The sequence below is a fragment of the Chlorocebus sabaeus genome, chromosome 17, assembly GCF_047675955.1.
Source record: "Chlorocebus sabaeus isolate Y175 chromosome 17, mChlSab1.0.hap1, whole genome shotgun sequence".
In the NCBI taxonomy this organism is placed as follows: Eukaryota; Metazoa; Chordata; class Mammalia; order Primates; family Cercopithecidae; genus Chlorocebus; species Chlorocebus sabaeus.
Genome location: NC_132920.1, coordinates 6,996,780 through 7,017,175, shown reverse-complemented (window position 1 = coordinate 7,017,175; position 20,396 = coordinate 6,996,780). Strand labels below are relative to the sequence as shown.

The 20,396-nt window shown below is 46.9% G+C and overlaps 1 protein-coding gene across 7 annotated transcripts in view; it reads right to left on the bottom strand.

Annotated features, from left to right (window-relative positions):
- The window catches only part of RREB1 (ras responsive element binding protein 1), a 200,202-nt gene that overhangs the window by 134,221 nt on the left and 45,585 nt on the right, over window positions 1-20,396 (bottom strand). For 2 of the 7 annotated variants that reach the window (XM_007973776.3, XM_007973782.3), the window contains exon 1: window positions 11,936-12,199. The exons of 1 other annotated variant lie outside the window; for it this stretch is intronic. The gene's annotated coding sequence lies outside the window, so the exon portion shown is untranslated. Of the gene's footprint in view, window positions 1-10,497; window positions 10,626-11,272; window positions 11,905-11,931; window positions 12,200-12,227; window positions 12,346-20,396 lie in introns of those variants that run through there. 4 more of the 7 variants (XM_007973781.3, XM_007973777.3, XM_007973778.3 and 1 more) reach the window with 4 other exon arrangements.

Below are 20,396 nucleotides of genomic sequence, written 5' to 3'. Positions count from 1 at the left end.
CTTGATTAATTCAGCGTTTCACTGTCAGAGGCATCATCAACCACTCAGCTGCAAAAGCTAGAGACCAGGAAGTCATGTCTCCCTTCCGCGACCCTGCCTCATCACCAAGCCCCTCCCACCTCTTAAACCTTTATCAAATCCTTCTAAGCTCCCTTTTTCTACTGCCACCACCCGTTTTCAAAGTTTCAAAAACTGGCATTCTAACTGACATTCTTCCAAACAGAAGGTAAACAGTTGCTTCCTTCTAGCCAGGTCTGTTCTCAACTCTGGGTAGGAATAATCTTTAAAAATGCAAATCTCATCATGCTAATCTGGCCTAACACTTTTCGTAGCTTCCCAGAGTTCCTAGCAGCCTGCTCTAGCCCTTATCTACCGCACCATCCCTGTAATTCACTGGTTCTGTGTCTTGTCTTCCTCCAAACACACTGTGCTTCTCTCATTTCCCTGGACACACACCTCTCTCCAACCTCAGGGTCTTTGTACAAGCTATTCAGATATTAGCTCAAATGTCACTTCCACAAGGTGCCTTCCTTGACCGGCCTCCCAGCATCTTTCACTCCTCCCATACACACAAAGACCAATGCGATTAACTGGTAGCACGTAGCACAAGTATAAAAATGACTTCTTAGTTGCTGAACATGTCTCTTTATTTTCTTTTTTGAAATGGAGTCTCACTCTGTCACCCAGGCTGGAACGCAGTAGCATGATCTCAGCTCACTGTAACCTCTGCCTCCAGGGTTCAAGCGATTCTCCTGCCTCAGTCTCCTGAGCAGCTGGGATTACAGATGCCTGCCACCATGCCCGGCTAATTTTTGTGTTTTTAGTAGAGATGGGGTTTCACCACCTTAGCCAGGCTGGTCTCCCAAAGTGCTGGGATTACAGGCGTGAACCACCATGCCCGCCATTTCTTTCGATGCAATATATCCTCTATGAGGCTTTCAACTATCTTTCCCATACTGGTAAGCTTGGTGCTTAACACAGTAGCCTTGCATAGTGGATATTCAAATAGGTACTGAATCAATAAAAATCTGTAAATGTTGAAAAAAAATAACACCATGGGAGGCCAGGTGCAGTGGCTCACACCTGTAATCCCATCACTTTGGGAGGCCGAGGTGGGTGGACCAACTGAGGTCAGCAGTTCGAGACCAGCCTGGTTAACATGGTGAAACCCTGTCTCTAATAATAAAAAAAAATAAAAAATAAATAAAAATAAAAAAACACCATAGGACTGGCAAATCTGGTGGTAGAAAACTGCCTGTTTCCAAAAGGAGGCTAAATCTGATACTGAATCACACTTCAGGACAGGAGGTTGTGAAGCCTTCTTAAGTTTCTGAACAAATGGTTCTCAGAAACCTTATTTTCATGATTTAAATACAATCAAATTCAGAGACATGCATGTTAAGCCTCCTTTAAATTATACTTGGTTTTAAACTTTTAAGTAGAACACTTCAGCCAAATACATACAGATTTAACTAACCAAGTCACAGAAAACCTATTTGAGATGTTCATTAGTTTTATAAAATTATCCTCCAAAACATTTAAAATTCCTAAAGCAAAAGAAAAACTGACTTTAAAATAATCTATTTTCTGGGCTGGGAGCAGTGGCTCACGCCTGTAATCCAAGCACTTTGGGAGGCCAAGGCGGGTGGATCACTTGAGGTTGGGAGTTTGAGACCAGCCTGGCCAACATAGTGAAACCCTCTTTCTACTAAAAATAAAAAAATTAGCCAGGTGTGGTGGCATGCGCCTGTAATCCCAGCTACTCAGGAGGCTGAGGTAGGAGAACCGCTTGAATCCAAGAAGTGGAGGTTGAGGTGAGCTGAGATTCCGCCCCTGGACTCCAGCCTGGGAGATAGTGCTCTTAGACTCTGTCTCAAAAAAAAAAAAAAAAAAAAAAAAATCTATTTTCTGTATTGAAGAGGAAAACATACAAGCTTCCTGATAAATAAAACTATGTTAGAATATTATATCTGAATGTATCTGCCAGATCTGAGCCTAAACTCTAGTTAGCAGGTAAGCGCTTATTAAAAAATATTTACAGTAATGTATTTTTAATCAACCAGGATTTCACCTTGTATAAAAAATACCAAGAACTTCCACACACACTGTCTTTTTTTGTTTTTGCTTTTTAAAATTCATGTCAGGTGCAGTGGCTCATACCTGCAATCTCAACACTTTGGGAGGCTAAGGTAGAAGGACTGCTTGATCCCAGGAGTTTAGGAATTTGAGACCAGCCTGAGCAACAGAGAGAGACCCTGTCTCCAAAAAAACACTATTGTTTAAAAAGGAAACCTAGTGGTGTGCGGTGGTTCACGCCTGTAATCCCATCACTTTGGGAGTCCGAGGCGGGCAGATCACCTGAAGTCAAGAGTTCCAGACCAGCCTGGCCAACATGGTAAAACCCCATCTCTACTAAAAAAAAAAAAAAAAAAAAATACAAAAATTAGCCAGGCGTCGTGGTAGGCGCCTGTAATCCCAGCTACTCGGGAGAGAATCACTTGAACCTGGGAGGTGGAAGTTGCAGTGAGCCGAGACTGCACCACTGCACTCCAGCCTGGTTAACAAGAGTGAAACACTTCATCTCAAAAAAAAAAAAAAAACCAGGAAACCTATTCACATGGTTCACCTTTGTGTTTCAGAACACCCACCCCATCTTCCTGGTTATCTCCCATATTTGTGAAGACATATCTACCTCTTTTATGAGAAAATTAAGATTTTGATTTTGTATATTCAGAGAAATGTTTTGTTTTTTACAATAAAGTGTCAGAATAAAGGAAGCTCCCCTAAAACAGTGAAAGTGATTTTTTATAAATATGATCTAAAATCAACTATTATCACATGTGTATACTGCACATACACACACACAAACACATAAAGCAAGATTTATACCCTGTAGGTTTCTGGCTTGGTATTCTGTTTTAAATCCTAGGAGTAACGGAAAAAAGAGAAGTTAAATTATACACAGACCAACACTCCTATTAACTCATACCACTAATGAAACAAAACTCTAACTAAGCAGAGAAAATGGGCCCACACATTGGAGCTCTGAAATTATTTTGGTCTTTGATCTGTGTGCCCATCTCTCCTATTTAATGTAAACTTCAAATCAAGAGCCATGAAAAATGGTTATAATTAGTAAAGGCCCCAGTGTGACAGCTTTTAGCGCAACCAGGCATTAACAAAGAGTTTTTTTCACTTTTACATTAAGCTGAGCCAACTTTTATTTTAGAATTTCTGTAATTCAAAATTCTTTCCCGCCAAAGCACTTAATTATTTCACACCTAGCACCAGCTTCTGCATACCGGGTATGCTGAGATCTTTAGTTCATGTCCATTTCCTTCACTGAATTTGTAGCACTATTTAGGCCTTAGCTTCCAAATCACACGTGGCTATTCTCCAAAATCTTCAAAAACTCTCATTTTTGTATCAGAAATCAACACACAGTGGTGAGTAAGCACCAACTATGCAATCGTTCTAGGTACAGGAGATGGAAAAATATTCTTGAAGTGAGAGAAACATGTTAACAGATAAATTAAAACAGACAAGACTTGACAGATGGGGTTAAAAGTTATTCACAACAGAAAAGCTAATTCTCCGTAGAAGAGGTAGTATTTAAGTTGGGTCTTGAAAAAAGAGTATGAAATCTTTATTGCTGAAGGAAGGGGATGGGGATGCAACAGAATGAACAATCCAGGCAACCGGAAACAGTGAGAATCAATTCACTGTGGCAGTGGGGCAGAAGACAGTGACAAGAGCTGAGACTAGAAATTCGGCTTGGAAGCAAAGCTCCTTGGTATGCCAAGTTAAGGAGTTTGGATTTCTTCCTGCAGACAACAGAAAGCCAAGAGATGTTTTTAAGCAGGCAAACACCACGCACAGCTTTAGTTTTGATGACTCTGGCAGCAGAGCGGAGGATGAATTGCAGTAGGGAGAAACTGGTGGCAGGAAATTAACTTGGGAGGCATTTGTGACTTGATGAGGGCCTTAGGTCAGAAACGATAGAACAGTCAATGCCAGGGTCAGACTGGAGTGTGGTTTTGCAGAGGGCCTGGTGACTGACAGAACACTGGGGCAGGAGAGACAAGCGTCAGGACGGTAGTAAGGCTCCTGGACTAGAAGGCTGGGTGGATGGTGATCACCTTCCAGAAGGAAGGGAGAAGACTTTCATTTTTACAAGTACCTGCAGGGTAAGGTACTTGCAGGGTGATCAGGATGACAAAAGGTTCAAGCTTAGGAGAAGTTAGTTGTAAATGGAGATACAGAGTTGGGAGTTGGCAGTTTATAGGTTAGAGGAGAAGACAGAAAAGCATCAGAATGCAGGGGCGTTCTGCAGGAACAGGGCTTATTACCAGGTATGGGACTGCAAAGGTGGCTGCAGAGCAGTGGCCCTGAGCACCATCAGTACGACTGATACCAACGGGACACTGACTAACTGCTGGTTTAAGATGTAAAAAGAGCTATCTTCAAGTATTGAACATGTCTATAAAGTAAGTGAGAGCCCAGGCCACTCTAGGGGTGACTCTGCCTACCACTGGCAGCCCTTCCTTCTCTGGAATTCAATCTCTGTCTCCCTGTTTTCTTCCCCCCTCCATGGTTTCCTCACCTCCTGTCTGTGTGATAGACTGGAGGCCAAGGGTCAGATCAGTAGCACTTGTTGGCTAAAAGATCACTCCTGTCACTGTATTAGACATTTCTGGTCTGAGGCCTGGAGTCCCTTAACCTAAAAATAATCACTGCTTCCTACCCTGCATCCCCTTATTCCCTTCCTATCCCTCCCAACCACAGCAGCTGGCAGTCATCCACCCTCTCAAGATGAGATGTATGGACAGAGGACCCGGCTCAGAAACATTGCCCTATAAAAAGGGCAGACAGTTATGTAAGAATTTTGCAAAAACTTGAGAAAATAAAATACAGGAGACTACGAATGCAAAAACATTAACTGTCAAGCAAGTAAGGGCTAGTTCAAACACATTTAAAAAAAAAAAAAAAAAAGTATACTCCACATACCTTAGAGCATGAAGGAGGCTACAGATGACAGCACCAGAGCAAGCTTCCCAAATAACTGAAGAGGTGCCTGGGAAGGCTGAGCCATCTACCAGAACAGCTTCACAGAGCCAATGAATATGTTTTGTTTTAGAAGCAGATGACTTCTAGAATTTTCATTTACTATGGGGTTTTCAAATACATTTAATGCCACTTAACGTTTTCAACTCCAAATTTTCTGTGAAAATTAGAACTTGCCAACCATGGTACCTCAGATACAAATAAGAGCTTACTTGCTTTACGGAATTTCAGATTTATAAACATATTACATGCAACACTGGGAGTGCACCCAGTGGACCTGCAGATGAGACCCAGGTCATGACTACCATACCTTTCAAGCAGGCTTTCTCAACCTCAGCTCTGCTGACATATGGGGGGTGTTCTGTGCACTCTAAGATGTGGAGCAGCATCTCTGGGGTCTACCCACTAAAGGCCAGTAGCAACTCACCCCTGCCACCCCCCTCCCCAGAAACACTTAAAAATGTCTCCAGACATTGCCAAAAGTCTCCTGGGGGCAAAACCACCAGGTTGAGAACCACTGCTTCACAGAGTAAGCCCCAAGCTTGTCATCTGCTTTTTCCTTAAAACTCATCCCTCAGCCTGATCAACGTAGTGAAACCCTGTCGCTACTAAAAATACAAAAGTTAGCTGGGCTTGGTGGTGTGTGCCTGTAGTCCCACCTGCTCAGGAGACTGAGGCAGGAGAATCGCTTGAACCCTGGAGGTAGAGTTGCCACTGCACTCCATCCTGGGTGAGAGTGAGACTCCGCCTCACCTAAGTGAACCATATTAAGAAGAATTTGCTAATTCTGTTAGTCTCCCAGCACTAAAAACAAAAAGTGCTGCGTTTCCCCAATTTGAACATAGACTCCTAGGCAAAATTTGACTAAGGTAATGGAGGTGTGCAAAATTCTGGAAAGGAAATCCAGAATGGATACCCACAAAGCTTCCTGAGCTCAAAATATACCACTTTGTTCCGTTTATAGATTTTGACTTTCTGGAACATTTACTTTATTCTTACAACAATCTCATGAGGTAGAAAGGCTACCAAAAAGATTATCATCACATTCATCAACAGAAATGCTACCAAGAGCAAAAGCGCTTTTTAAGATTTCCTCATACCTTCAAACTCAATTGGGTTTATTTTGAAAAGGATCTAGTCTTATTTAAAACACACACACCATACACAAGGAGATAAATAGGCAGTATATATTTAATGCTGCTAAGTCCTCTTGAGGTCAAGTTGACTCTAAAAAGCAGCTGTTCTACAGGGCTAGGCTGGAGTTAGGAGTTCTGGGTTCCAAGTTTGATTTATTATCAGTCCCTGGGTGGACCACAGCACAGCTGTAAAATGGGTCAACATACCCACCCAACTCTCTTAGTGTTTCTCTAAGCATAAACATGGAATCTTTGCTAAAGGCCTCCACAAAAGCAGGGTGAAATTAACTAAGCCCTAGAAGGCATATCTGAATGAAACAGAAAACTTTTAAAGTGATTAAACCACCAGAAGTATCACACACTTTTATAACAATCCTATCCTATAGTCTCTGAAAAGGGTGAAAAAGAGATGAAATACCAAGCAAGCTAGGGAAAAACAAATAGAGCATTTAAAAGCTTTATCTAATTACCCCCACTGAGACGTTTTCTCTTCAGTCTGGCTGTCTGACAATGCCTGTGGGGGTTTTCATTCTCTTTCTCCACCCACCCTCATGATGTCTGCAAGCCCTCAGGTGAATCCCTGCAGGAGCAGTCAGTACCCAGTCCCGGGACTTTACAGAGGTTTTCGAATTCTCTTAGCATTACTTGCTTGAATCACACTGAACAAACAGTCTCCACCCTCTCCCACTGCTTTTGTCTGAAGCACCTATTCACAGGCAGCCACCTTTACTGGTGGGCAGACTGGCTAACTTCAATACCCTTGAAGTCCCACCAAAAGCAAGATGCACCGGTCACTCCCAGTCTCCTCCTCCCCATCCGCTTCACCCCAACCCGCCACTGCCAACGGCAGAGTGCAATCCCCAGCTACACTCGGCTGCAGTTCAGACCACGCTGAACACCAGGGAACATGACAAGAGAAACTGAGCGGAGCACAGTCGATGGCACTGCCGACAGGACTGCGAACATAAAAAGGAAAAACCCCTCTCCACCTTCCTCATTCTTTTACCTCCGTGGTAATGAAAACATCAGCAATCTTCTTTTCTGTATTCTGCCTTCTATGGGAGTGGGGGAAATTAAAACTAAGTGATGCATTTCAGAGAGCACACCGTATGCTTCCCTCTGGCTTTCATAGAGTGTACCTTTTCCCTCTGATATAAGGCGAGGTCCCTGCAACCCTCACCCCGTGTGGAAATCACTGTCTGACCCTTGCTCTTTGAAAAGTGCCATGGCTACTTCTACCCAAAAATCACTCCCTAAATCAGGAAAGAAGAGAGAAAAGAAACAGAAAGAAAATTCATTTATCAACTTCTTAATCATATTTGGATATAAAAAATATGACTCAACACTGCCTGTTCAATAGGTCAGATGTACACAAATTAACCTTGAAGCAGGGAAACTTTTGGCTTACAACAGGCTTACCATTCAGCCAAGAGATGATAATTACCAATCATGGCTTCAATTAGATTTCAACCATTTTATCTCACTGAAAAACTTCGAGATACTTGAACATACTTATGGCAGAAATGTAATATACATCATACTTATTTTTGTTTTCTAACATTTGGCCAGTCCTTCCAAAGATACTCTGAACCTAATATAATTATTTTTAAAAAGATATCCATGAACTGGGCGAAATAAGCTGCACCAGGGAGGTGGAATGAAATGGAGGAGGAGCCCTATCAAAACCTAATCTAAGGGAATGGTAATCTCAGGAAAGGGGGAAAGAAAGCTATTGTCCCCTTATCAGGACAGACTACATTGCATACTTTGAATTGATACTAAATTGCATTTCTATCTTTGAATACAAATCTGTTTGATGTGGAATAAAAGAAAGACTTATATAACTTTATGGATTATGTAGAATTTCCAAAACAAACCAAGGAATCAGTTATTATTACTAAAAATAAGAGGGTACTATACACACAAATCCTCAGGAAGGTTCAACCTGAACACATTGGTAATAGTCAAGAAGTCCACCAGACAAGCTGCCATCCAACACCACAAGGCTGGTCATAGAGTACTGAACTTCAATTAAAGACACTTACAAAAGAAAGAGATTATTTAAATATAATAACAAAACCAAAACAAACTTTAACATCCTACCTTCCAAGGTCAAAGGACATAGAAGATTCAGAAATTAATTAAACCCAGTAAATAATGTAAAACAGGGAAGGATTCCCCTTCAAAAATGCTTCGGTTAATTTTAGCATCCTTCTGTTTAGCTGCTTAGCAACCCTTATCCTATGACCTTCTAAGCACCACCTACTTTTCAGAAGGATAATGAATAGAAACATCAAAAGAATTCACTTCTGTTTCCAAAGAATATATTTAACCAATTTTTATGGGAGTTAAATTTGTATTAATTATGCCGTGCAAAATCCTAAAAAGGTAGCATTTTAAAACTTCATTAACTGGGACATTTCCTTAGCTGAAGGTGATAAACGATGTTAGCAAGTGAGCATAAGATAGCAAGCAAAGACTTCCAAACTGACCTCAGAAGTGGAATAACACAACGGCTCAAAATTGAAGAGCAAAAACGACCTAAAGCAGCTACACAGCACAGTGCCTGGCACACAGCAGGTAACCAATAAACTGCTGTTGATCAGATGCTGGACTAATAAATGTAGGTTTCTTTTCTTCCTTCAATATGTTATACCTGTGTTGGATACAAATAAGGTCTTGGGAGTCTGTCTGAAGACATTTAAAAGACCCTTCAATCAAAAGGTCGCTTGCTGGAATATGTAACTAGTTAGGAATGGATGCACCACCTGTACCAGCTCAATAAGACGCACGTTCCCCATCACATAACAAACACTTGTCTGCCATAAGAGCTTAGCGTCTGATTTTCTGATGAGAAATAAAGCAGTATCTATAAAAAACCAGAGAATGATATTTCACATAACAGTAAGCATCAGCAGCATTTCTTAAGACTATTACACATCCAGCAAATCCTCTTTTAAAACAAGACATTCTAAAATGCAACCAGTTTAGCAGTATTTTTAAGACAAAGACAATGCAAGTTCATTAACCTAAAATGGAGCACAAGCTAAGCAAATAACTAAATCAAAGAGTTCTTCTCTCCCTTTCTTTTGTAAAAATGGGGGAAAGGTATTTTTTGTAACACATTTAAAACTTGATTAAAGTCATTCAAATGTTTAATTCATCAGTGTAACCAAAGCTCAAAGCACATCAAAGCAGGATCCATCAGCGGGTACCCAGAAAGCTCCCTCCAAAGGGCAGAGGTAAACACATACATACACACACGCGCGCACACACCACCCCTAAAATCAGTGATCCGTCTTTGTATAAATTACTTGTAGAGTAGCTCGAACCCATTCCTCCAAAAGTTCTGTGGACTCCTGAAGGTAGTACAGAACTCAACGTTTGTTTTTCAAAGAGGTTTTAGCCAACACTTTGGCCTCTATCTAACTCAGACTTCCGGGTTGAAATATCTTAGAAACTATACCTGCCTACTTGAAAAAGCACCAAATCTAGAGGATGATTTTCATGGGTGTGAAAAAACAAAACTAAACCACATTCTTTTCTTGGCAGTTCTCTTTTCCCCACTCCACTTCAATTAAACTTATTTCAGAATCAACTCGCACATATGCAGGCTCCACTACATATATAAAGGGGAAAAAAAAATCTCAAAAATAATGGGGATGCACTAGAAACTCTGCCTTTGCAGAAATGATTTCAAGTCTTCTTAAGACAGAAATTCCTCGCTATTTCCAGCAACACCATTCAACAGGCAAACTTTACTCCCACTGGCTTTTAAAGAGCTAAGCTTAAATCTAAACTCTTAAGAGGGTTCAATTTTCTACTAATGAAAACCCCCGGACAGGTTTTTCAACATACCAAAACGTTATATTTTTTTATTCACCCTTCTGTCTGTCTCCACATCCACCACCATCACAAGCAGCAGCAGCAGGAGCATCCTCAAAAGACGAAAACCCCTCCAAAGTGCCCCGAATGTGTGCTGCTGCTGGCTCTGAAGCCGTGTAGAATTTCGTAATGGAATGTGAACTGCTCGTCCGGATCTGGGCTCACGTTCTATCTCCTAACCAGTAAGGAGCGAGAGAGGGCAAATCTGCTGAGCAAGGAGAAATACTTTCCTCCTCTTTTATAACCCATCACGGATGCACGGCGGCCGAGGGGCGCGAGCTGCACGCGGCGCCTGTCAAGCGGCCCGGGCCCGCACCCCGTGGGGTCCCCGCGTCCCCCAGCTCCCTGCCTCGCCCGGAGACGAAGGCGGCCTCGCCGACCCGTGGGCTCGGCCGACGCACCCCGCACTCACGCGCGGCCGCGGAGCAGGTCACATCCTCGACGCGCCCTTGGCCCGGTCCAGAAAACACGCCGCTTCCCAGGGAGGGGGTCGGCGACGGGAAGGACCTCCCCTGCTCCTTAGCAACCATTAAGGTCGCAGTTTCCTAAGAGACCGCCAGCGGGGAGGGGGCGCGGGGGGCCCGGCCCGAGGCTTGTGCGGAAAGTGGGGGGGGGGGGGGGCAGCAACAGGCCCCCTCCCCCCACCCAGCTAGACGCTGGGGGCCGGGATGGGAGGAGGAAGGGAAGCCCCAGAACTCGCAAAAAACTGGTCCAGCGGGCGGCGGACAAAAGTTTCCGAGCGCGCTCCACAGCTGGGCGGTGGAGCGGGCCCCGGCGGCCGGCCCCGCCTCGGATGCTCCCGGCCTCCTTCCTGTGCTCGTGACGGCGCCGAGCCCCCCACCCCCTCCCCCGCCCGCGAGGCAGGCTAGCTCCACACCGAGGGCTCCCACGAAAACACGCACCCCGCCAACGGAAGGGCGAGGGAACAATACGTGCCCGCACGGTTGGGGCCCGGTCCCCTCCTCCCCTGGTCCCCCGAGGCAGTGGTCGGCGTGACCACGACCTCCAGCCGGGAACCGGCGAGGGCGCGGGGCTGCCCGCGGCCCCCTCCCGGCCGGCGCCGTCCGCCCGGGAGGATCAAAGTCCGCAGAGCAGGGTGCGGCGGATGCTCCCACCGAGCAGCCCCGAGCAGGCACCCCCGCTCGAGCACCCCGAGCAGACACCCCCAAGCCGGCACCCCCGGATACCTTACGGCGGCGGCGGGAGGGCGGGCGCCGTCATCTCCGCGCTTCCCGGCCCGAGAGGGACTCGAAAGTATGTAGGAGAAAAGTTTCCCCTCCCACATGGGGGGGAGGATGTCGAGGGAGAGAGGGCGGAAGATGGAGAGCAGCGCTGGGAAGATGTTTCTGGCCGGCGGTGCGCGCACCATCCGAGTCCCGGCGGTGCTGGTTAAAAATAAACTCGGCGGCGCGGGTCGGGCCGGATTCCTGCGCTCGGACGGCTAATATGGATGCGCATCAGGTCCTGCTGGCGGGGCGCTGCGGCGGCTCGCGCTGGGAGCTGGTTGGCAGAGCCGGCGGCTCGGGAAAGGGAAAAGAGCGGAGGAAGGGGAGGAGGAGGAGGAGGAGGAGGAGGAGGAGGAGGAGGAGGAGGAACGGCCCGGCGCGCAGCCCGAGGGGAGAGGGCTGCCCGGCTCATCCCTGGCCGCCCCGCCAGCCCGAGCGCACGCTGCGCGGCGTGGGGCGTGCGGGTCCCCGCCTGCGGGACACGCCGAGTTTCAAAAGTACAACGCGCTCTGCAGACTTCACCCTCCCCATCCCCAAAGTTCTTTAAAAGGTCGCTCCGGCTGTGCCCCAGATGTCTCGCTGCCGCCGGAGTACCGCGAGTCGGAACCCGGGGTACGTACTTACGGCCGGCCAGGACGCTTGGCTCCCAGGCATGATGCGTTGGGGACCGGTGGGCTTCAGGGAGAGACCGAGGAGAGATGCAAACTTGTTCCGGAAAAGGAATCAAAATGGCGTTTCTGGATGTGCAAAGTTCATCAACTCCGCAGTCACTTCCCCTCCTCCTCTTCTCCCACAGGGAGGGAGGTGGGCGAGGAGCTGGCGACCCCAGCGCCCCAGCCGTGGTCCCGGCCCCCGTCTCGGCCCCCCGCCCAGCTTCCTCGCCCGCACGCTCGGAGTCTCGCTCTCCCCCTCTCACCCTGATAAGTAGACACATCACGTGTTGCTCCTGCGAGTCTCCTGGGGACGTGTTACTGAGCGGCCGCGGCGGCGGCGGCGGCGCTCGGACTGGGGGGGTGAGGGGGAGGACCGCGGTACCCGCCTGTCCCCACCGCCGCCCCCGCCCCGACTTTAGCAGGATGACCGCAGTTGCCATCCCGGGATGGATGGAGGTGGAGTCCCCTCCCCACCCCCCACCGCAGCCCCAGGTTTGCCCTACGCCCTCCCAAGGCGCCCCGGGCCATGGGAGGGCCGGGCTGCCCGAGGGTAAGGGTCCGGGAGGCCGCGACTGAGCGCGATCCCAATCGTCCCTTTGCTCGCAGGCCACCTTCTTCGGCCACCGCGCCCCCTCCCCTGCAGCCCCTCGCCGCGGGTGACTCCCCGCCCCCGGCTTTCCATCACTTCACTCCGCAGTTTGTTTCACTATTTTAACGGAGGCGGGGGAGACACGGTGATGCCCCGGAATTGCGAGAGGGGCGCCTCGGAGGCGCTGGGGTTGGGGGGATGGGGAGCGTGGGGCTCGGGGTCCCTGGCCTGGCGCCGCCCCTCTGGGTCTGCGAGGCATCTGGGAAGTGGAGCCCCGCCCGAGCCGTTTCCTTTCCACGCGGTCCTCGCTCTGCATCCAGGTGGGGCGAGTGGATGATGGGGCAGGAGATTAAGGAGCAGGCGCTTCACCCCGCCCCTAGCTTCGAGCTGTTTCTCTCCCGGGGCTATCCTTCTTACTCGGGCTGCCGCCCTAAGCGTGCTCGCCGTCTAACAAACTCAACTCCGACTCGACTTTGGTCCCCTTCCCTTACCCACACCCCACGAAGGATGCTTCAGCGGGGAACGGCGTGGCCGCCAGGGGCTGAGGACGGCTCCTGCCGCTACTGTGTCCCCACCCCGCGATGGAATGGCTGATGCTGTGTCATCCACGTCGCCCTCCAAGGCTTCAGAGAAGCCACACGCAGTATCTCTTTCTCTCAGAGGGCTCCTGTTTCAACTCTGAAAAGCAGGGGCCCTTCTCGGAGCCGCTCTCCATCTCTCTAGCTCCTGCCACCACGCTTCGCACTGGCTGCCTTGCCCCAAGTTATCACGGAGCCCAGAGAAACCAGGCCTGGGCTGTGCTTCCTCCATAAAGCAGCTGACATGTTTCCAACTGTTAATACTTCTGCTACCGAGGTTCTGAAAGGGGTCTGTTCTCGGCCTTTGGAAACATCTCCAGACAGATAAGGATGATTGTGGTTGTTGAAAATAAACACCCCCCGCCCCCCTAGTTCTAAAGAAGAATGTCCAAAGAATACTACAGTAGAATTAAGCGTTTGGGTCTGGTTAGGCAAGATGATGTTATGCAGGCAGAAAGCTGGCTACTTTCTATTTACTATGACCTTTGACCCTGGCTCCACCACACCAGCTCCTCTGAGAAGGCTTGAACACCATGGAGAGTTGTAAGCCCAACTGTGGGCCTTTAATTTGAGTCCTTCCATTGACCTCTAGCTTTCAGGGCTGCAGACAGAAGTGTTTGACTCGGGATGGGTCCTGGCCAGAACAGAACTCTTTGGAACCAAGGAAAAGCAGCTGGACCATTAGGTCTGATATGAGATAAGTAGGCTAAACCACTGCCCAAAAAGGAGCTGATTCAGCTGGCTGTTTCTCTGACTTTCATCAAAATTAAGTTTTCGGAACCTGTTATGTTTCCCAAGGTCTACTGTTTACTGAAGAAAACTCCATCCAGAGAAATTTCAGCAGTTGCATTTTTCTGAGCCTCCCCGAACTCCGCCGCCCCAAAATGTATTCTCAAATGGTTTTTTGAAGACAGGCCCATCGTGGAGGACATGGGCATGTCTCTAGACAGGAGTAATAGTTCACATAGCCATCACAGAATAGGTGTCTTGTGTTTCTAAGTTGTAATGTGTTCCAATGAGGGCGAAGGAAGAGCCCTGTGGGGAATGCTACTTTACTCACTTTGCCTCTGATTCAGGAGCTAGCCTTTCCTGGTCTCCCCATTCAGGGATAAGTTTTGAATAGGAAAAATATCAAAATTGGAATTTTATGCATAATTTAGCAAATCTCCAATGCTATATGAATGTTCATGACAAATTGCCACCTGTATAATGCCATCTAGAAAATACTGGCAACAAAAAAGATTGAAAACAGTTTTACTACAACTTTTTTTAATTTTTTTTTTTTTTTTTTTGAGACAGAGCATCACTCTGTTGCCCAGGCTGGAGTGTAGTGGTAGGATCACGACTCACTGCAGCTTTGAATTCCTGGTCTCAAGTGATCCTCCACCCTTAGCCTCCCAAGTAGCTGGGACTACAGTGCATGTCACCACACCTAGTTAATTTTAAAAGTTTTAGTAGAGAGGAGGTCTTGCTATGTTGCCCAGGCTGGTCTCAGGCTCTAGGGCTCAAGTGATTATCCCACCTCAGCCTCCCAAATTGCTGGGATTGTAAGTGTAAGCCATTGTGCCCAGCCTATTCCAAGTTATACTTTAAAAATTGGAGCATCATGCTGGGCCCTGTGTTTCTCATTTCTAGCTAATTAATAAACATGGCCATCAAACCACCTGTTCAAGAGTCATGCTCTCTAAACCATTATGAGATGCCACTTCACACCCACTAGGATGTTTATAATAAAAAAACAGACAATAAGTGTTGAAGAAAGTATGGAGAAACTGAAACCTTCATACATTGCTGGTGAGAATGTACAATGATGCAGCCACTTTGAAAAATAGCTTGGTAGTTCCTCGAAATGTTAAACATAGAGTTGCTATATGACCCAGCAATTCTGCTCTTAGGTACATAAACAAGAAATGAAAACATATGTCCACACAAAAACTTGTACACAAATATTCATAGCAGCACTATTCATAATAGCCAAAAAGTGGAAACAACTCAAATATTCATCAGTTGGTGGATGGATAAACAAAATGTGATATAGCCATACATAGACTGTTATTCCACCATCAAAAGCAATGAAGTACTGATGTATAATACAACATGGATGAATCTTGAAAACATTATTTTAAATGAAAGAAGTCAGATCCAAAAGGACAAATAATGGATGATTCCGTTTATATGAAATGTTCAGAATAGGCAAATTGATAGAGATAGAAAGTAGATTAATGGTTGCCTAGAACTGAGGGCTAGGGAGAAGTGGGGATTGACTGCTAACATGTGGGGTTTCTTTTTGGGATGCTAAAAATGTAGTAGGCCAGACTACCCCTCTCCTCACTCCTCCTTCCTCCCTCCTCTTTCCACCTCTCCTCTTCCCCTTTCCCCTCTCCCACTCTCACTCCCTCTCACTCTGCCATATAAGAAGTATCTTGCTTCCCCTTCACAAAACAACAACAGCGTAGACCAGGCAAGGTGGCTCCTGCCTGTAATCCCAGCACTTTGGGAGGTCAAGGCAGAGGATCGCTTAAGGCCAGGGATTTGAGACCAGCCTGGCCAACATGGCGAAACCCCATCTCTACTAAAAATAGAAAAATTTAGCCTGGCGTGGTGGCAGGTGCCTGTAATCCCAGCTACTTGGGAGTCTGAGGCAGGAGAATCGCTTGAATCCAGGAGGCGGAGGTTGTAGTGAGCTGAGATGGCGCCATTGCACTCCAGCGAGACTCCAAAACACAAAAAACAACAAACAAACAAACAAACAAACAAAAACCATGCTGGACAGCATGGTGAAACCTCGTCTCTACTAAAATACAAAAAAAAAATTAGCCGGGCGTAGTGGTGCGTGCCTGTAGTCCCAGCTACTCGGGAGGGTGAGGCAGGGGAATCCCTTGAACCCAGGAGGCGGAGGCGGAGACAGCAGTGAACCAGGATGGCGCCACTGCACTCCATCCTGGCGACAGAGCAAGACACTGTCTCAAGGGAAAAAAAAAAAATTTAAAACTTAGCCAGACATGGTGGCACATGCTTATAGTCCCAGCTACTTGGGAGTCTAAGGCAGGAGAATCACTTAAGTCTGGTAGGTCAAGGGTGCAGAGAGCTATGCTTGTGCCACTGCATTCCAGACTGGGTGACAGAGTGAGACCCTGTCTCAAAAAAATTAAAATTAATTAAAATTAAAATGTTTTAAAATTGATTGTGGTTAGGGTGCACAACTCTAAATATACTAAAAATCCATTGAATTGTACATTTTAAATGGGTGAATTCTATGGTATGTGAGTTATATCCCAATAAAGCTGAGCTGTATAGACATATATGGAATTGTGCTAGGTTCTGTAGTGGAGAACTGATACAAAAATGGGTAATTTATAATCTGTGCCTTAAAAGAGCTTGCAATCTAATCTCTGCATCCTCCTGATATAATCCATGAAATGCAAAACAACATATAATAACATCAAATACATACAAAATTCAGTTCAGAGCAAAGATCACTTTTTTTGAGACATAGTCTAACATATAATAATAAAAAAATTAAATACATACAAAATCTAGGAGTTCAGAGCAAAGAGATCACTTCTTTCTTTTTTTTTTTTTTTTGAGACAGAGTCTCGCTCTGTTGCCCAGGCGAGAGTACAATGGCGAGATCTCGGCTCACTGCAACCTCTGCCTTCTGGGTTCAAGCTATTCTACCGCCTCAGCCTCCTGCGTAGCTTGGATTACAGGCGCCCATCATCATGCCCAGCTAAGTTTTATATTTTTGTAGAGACGGGGTTTCACCATGTTGGCCAGGCTGACCTTTTTGTTTGTTTGTTTCGCTCTTTTTACCCAGGCTGGAGTACAATGGTGTGATCTCGGCTCACCGCAACCTCTGCCTTTCGGGTTCAATCAATTCTGTCTCAGCCTTGTGAGTAGCTGGGATTACAGGCATGTGCCACCACGCCCAGCTAATTTTGTATTTTTAGTAGAGATGGGGTTTCTCCATGTTGGTCAGGCTGGGTCTTGAACTCCTGCCCACCTCAGCTTCCCAAAGTGCTGGGATTACAGTTGTGAGCCACCGCGCCCAGCCAAGATCAATTCTAAGAAGAGTGATCAGGGAAAGCTTCATGGAAGAGAAAGTAATGGATTTGGGTCATGGAGAATGACTAGAAATTCAGTAGATGAAGAAGATGAAGATGGGGAATTAAAAACAGCAGCAGATGCAAGAGCACAGTTGTAACAAATTACGGGTCCCACTCGGAGACCAGTAAGGATTATAGCTTGGCTGAATATAACATTTACAGGAATGTACTATAGGTGATGAGACTAAAAGGTAAATCAGCTGAGCCTGTCCCACGAATAATTCTGAATGTTGGCCATGGAAAAGCTTGGGTACCAAGGGCCTGAACTAGGGTGAAGGTAGAGGAGGTCAAGAAGCACTTCAGAGGAAGAACTCACAGAGAAGCAACCGGTAGACCTGTAATGGAGGGGGAACAAGGGATGGGGGGTGAGGTGCAGAAGTTAGGGCCAAGATGATGTCTGGGTGTTAGCTAGGTAGCTGACAGAAGAACAAAAATGAGCAAGTCAGGGAGAAGGGGAGCCCATTTGAGGTGGAAGGTGACAGAGTAGGTGATATTGAGCCTGGAGGTAGAAATAAATGGAAAACAGAGCTAAGCTGTGGAAGAGGATCATGAAGAAAAAGGTGTGGATGCTGGAGAAGGCCACTTGGATGAGGTCTCACAGCTGTGTAGGTGTCCCCAGGCAGAGAGGAGGGGGCAGGGCACTCCAGCCAGAGTGGGCAGGGAGCTGCAAGCACAAGGGCACAGAGGCGTAAAACAAGGTCAGTTTCCTGAACTGCAAATACCACCCTCTGGAGCTGGAGCAGCGGAGGGAGGAGGGGAGGCAGCCAGAGATGGGGCTGCAGGAGTAGCCAGTGGGCCGGATCACCAAGAGCGCTCTGCACAGCGGACTTGGACGTTATCCAGCGGGGAGGCCGTGAAAGGGCTCATGGAGGAGGGCACCGTGGAGGATGGTCTGGAGGATGGCAGGACGAGGCAGGAGGGGGAGTTAGGAATTAATAGTAATAGAAGAATTTAGTTAAGCAAGAATAAGGACCTAGGGAGGCACTGGCTGTAGGGGTGGAGGAGGCACTGGCTGTAGGGGTGGAGAGGAATAGATTCATCTGGGACATAATTAGGCCATAGAATCAACAGAACTTGACCAACTGAGTTATGAGAGAAAAGGAAACAATCCATCTGGGGCACTGACCAAGGTGTGTGATAACAAAAGAGGTGAAGCTGCCACAGCAGTGAGCGTGACCCATGGCAGTGCAGGAAGGACCAGAGACAGGAGATGTCAAGGGGACAGGTCTGCAAGGCTTGGTGCCCGTTGGCTGTGGAGTGAGAAGTCGTGGGGTTAAGAAGGCCGATTCTCTGGGCTCGGCCTTGGATAACTGGATGGAGGGTGGGTCCATTCTCCAGTGGCATGAGTCGTGGAAGAGGGTGCGAGTTGTGGAATTGGAGAGGAGGGAAACTCAGGAGGGAGGCCTAAAGACACATCTAGGTAAAGAGACTATGGACAATGAAAGGCTAGGGCAGGACCCAAGGAAATGCCTGCAATTCAGTGGCAAAAGAAGAGGGAGTGATAAGAGCTCCTTCTCTTTTGCCTCTAACGAAGCAGAACAGCTAAGGGAAAAGGTGGCCCACAGCATTAAACCACAGAAATCACACAGAATGTGCGATAATAGACATTGGAGACTTGGAGGGGTGAGAGGGTGGCAGGGGGTAAGAGATGAGAAGGTACTTAATGGTACAATGTACATCATGCGGGTGATGGTTACACTAAAAGGCCACACTTCACCACTGTGCAATATATCCATGTACCAAAACTGCACCTCTACCCCTTAAACGTATGCAAAAAGCAAACAAACAAAGAGAAACCAAGGCAAGTGGCAGAAACAAAGGCTGAGAGCTGAGAAAGTGAGTTCATGTGAGTATGGTAGGCAGGGGCCAGAAAGCAAGGGGTTAAACAGTGAGTAGAAGAAGAGGAAGTGAAGGCCCTGTGCTCTGGCATAAACTTAGGTGAGAAAGGAAGGGAAAGAAAGAAAAATAACAATAGCAGCGACCATTAGCAGTTAGCATTTATTGAAGGACTGACTCTGCCCAGGCCCTGCTCCAGGGCCATCTCTTATAGTCTAGCTCTGTGCCCTCCACCCTCACTCAGGTGGGTGCCATTACCATCCCCATTTTGCAGCTGATGAAACTGAAGCAGAGAGGTTCCTCAACTGCCCAACATCTCCCAGCTGGGAAGGGGGAGCACTGAGATGCAAACCAGGTAGCCTGACCCTGAAGCCCACACTTTTTCATTGTTGCTGTCATGGTTGCTGTTGTTAGCCTATTAAGAATCAAATAGTTTACTAATTTAAAAAATACCTACCACAAAAATTAGCTGGGCATGGTGGCATGTGTCTGTAATCCCAGCGACTCAGGAGGCTGAGGCAGAATTGCTTGAACCTGGGAGGCGGAGGTTGCAGTGGGCCAAGATTGCGCCATTGCACTCCAACCTGGGCGACAGAGCAGGACTCCATCTCAAAAAAAAAAAAAAAAAAACCCTACATAATTGTCTTGACTAATCTAAATGAAACCCTCTTGATTGCAGTTTTGCAGAAGGGCCATTGTTGTCTGTGCAGTTGTTTTATAAGGATTTAATTAGAAGGATAAGTGAGTGCACATTTTTAAGTATTGCTAATTTGGTTTATAATCACCCCTCCCTCACATGAACATAAGGTACAAATCTCTTTCTGTTCTCCAAGTATTACGTTCCGTATGTGCAGAATAAATTCTGAAGCTGTCGCTGGGTATTTTGTAGATTCCAACATGCCCAGCATAGCAAGGCTAAAGATGAACTAGCACAATAGGGTCCACATTTTCAGTGTCTACACCAGTGGTTCTCAACCAGGTGATTCTGACCCCTACGGTATGTTTGGCAATGTCTGGAGACATTTTTTGGCTGTCACAAGCTGGGGGAAATGTGCAAATGGCATTTAGTGAGTAGAAGCCAGAGATGCTGCTTAACATACTACACTGCACAGGGAAAGCCCTCCACAGTAAATAATTATCTGGTCGCAAAGGTTAATAGTGTCGGGGTTGAGAAGCCCTGCTCCACAGTGCCTTGGAAATTATCTCTAGGAGCTGGGTGTAGTGGTGCACACCTATAATCCCAGCTGCTTAGGAAGCTGAGGCAGAAGGATCCCTGAGCCCAGGAGTTTAAGACCAGCCTGGGCAACAACATAGCAAGACCCC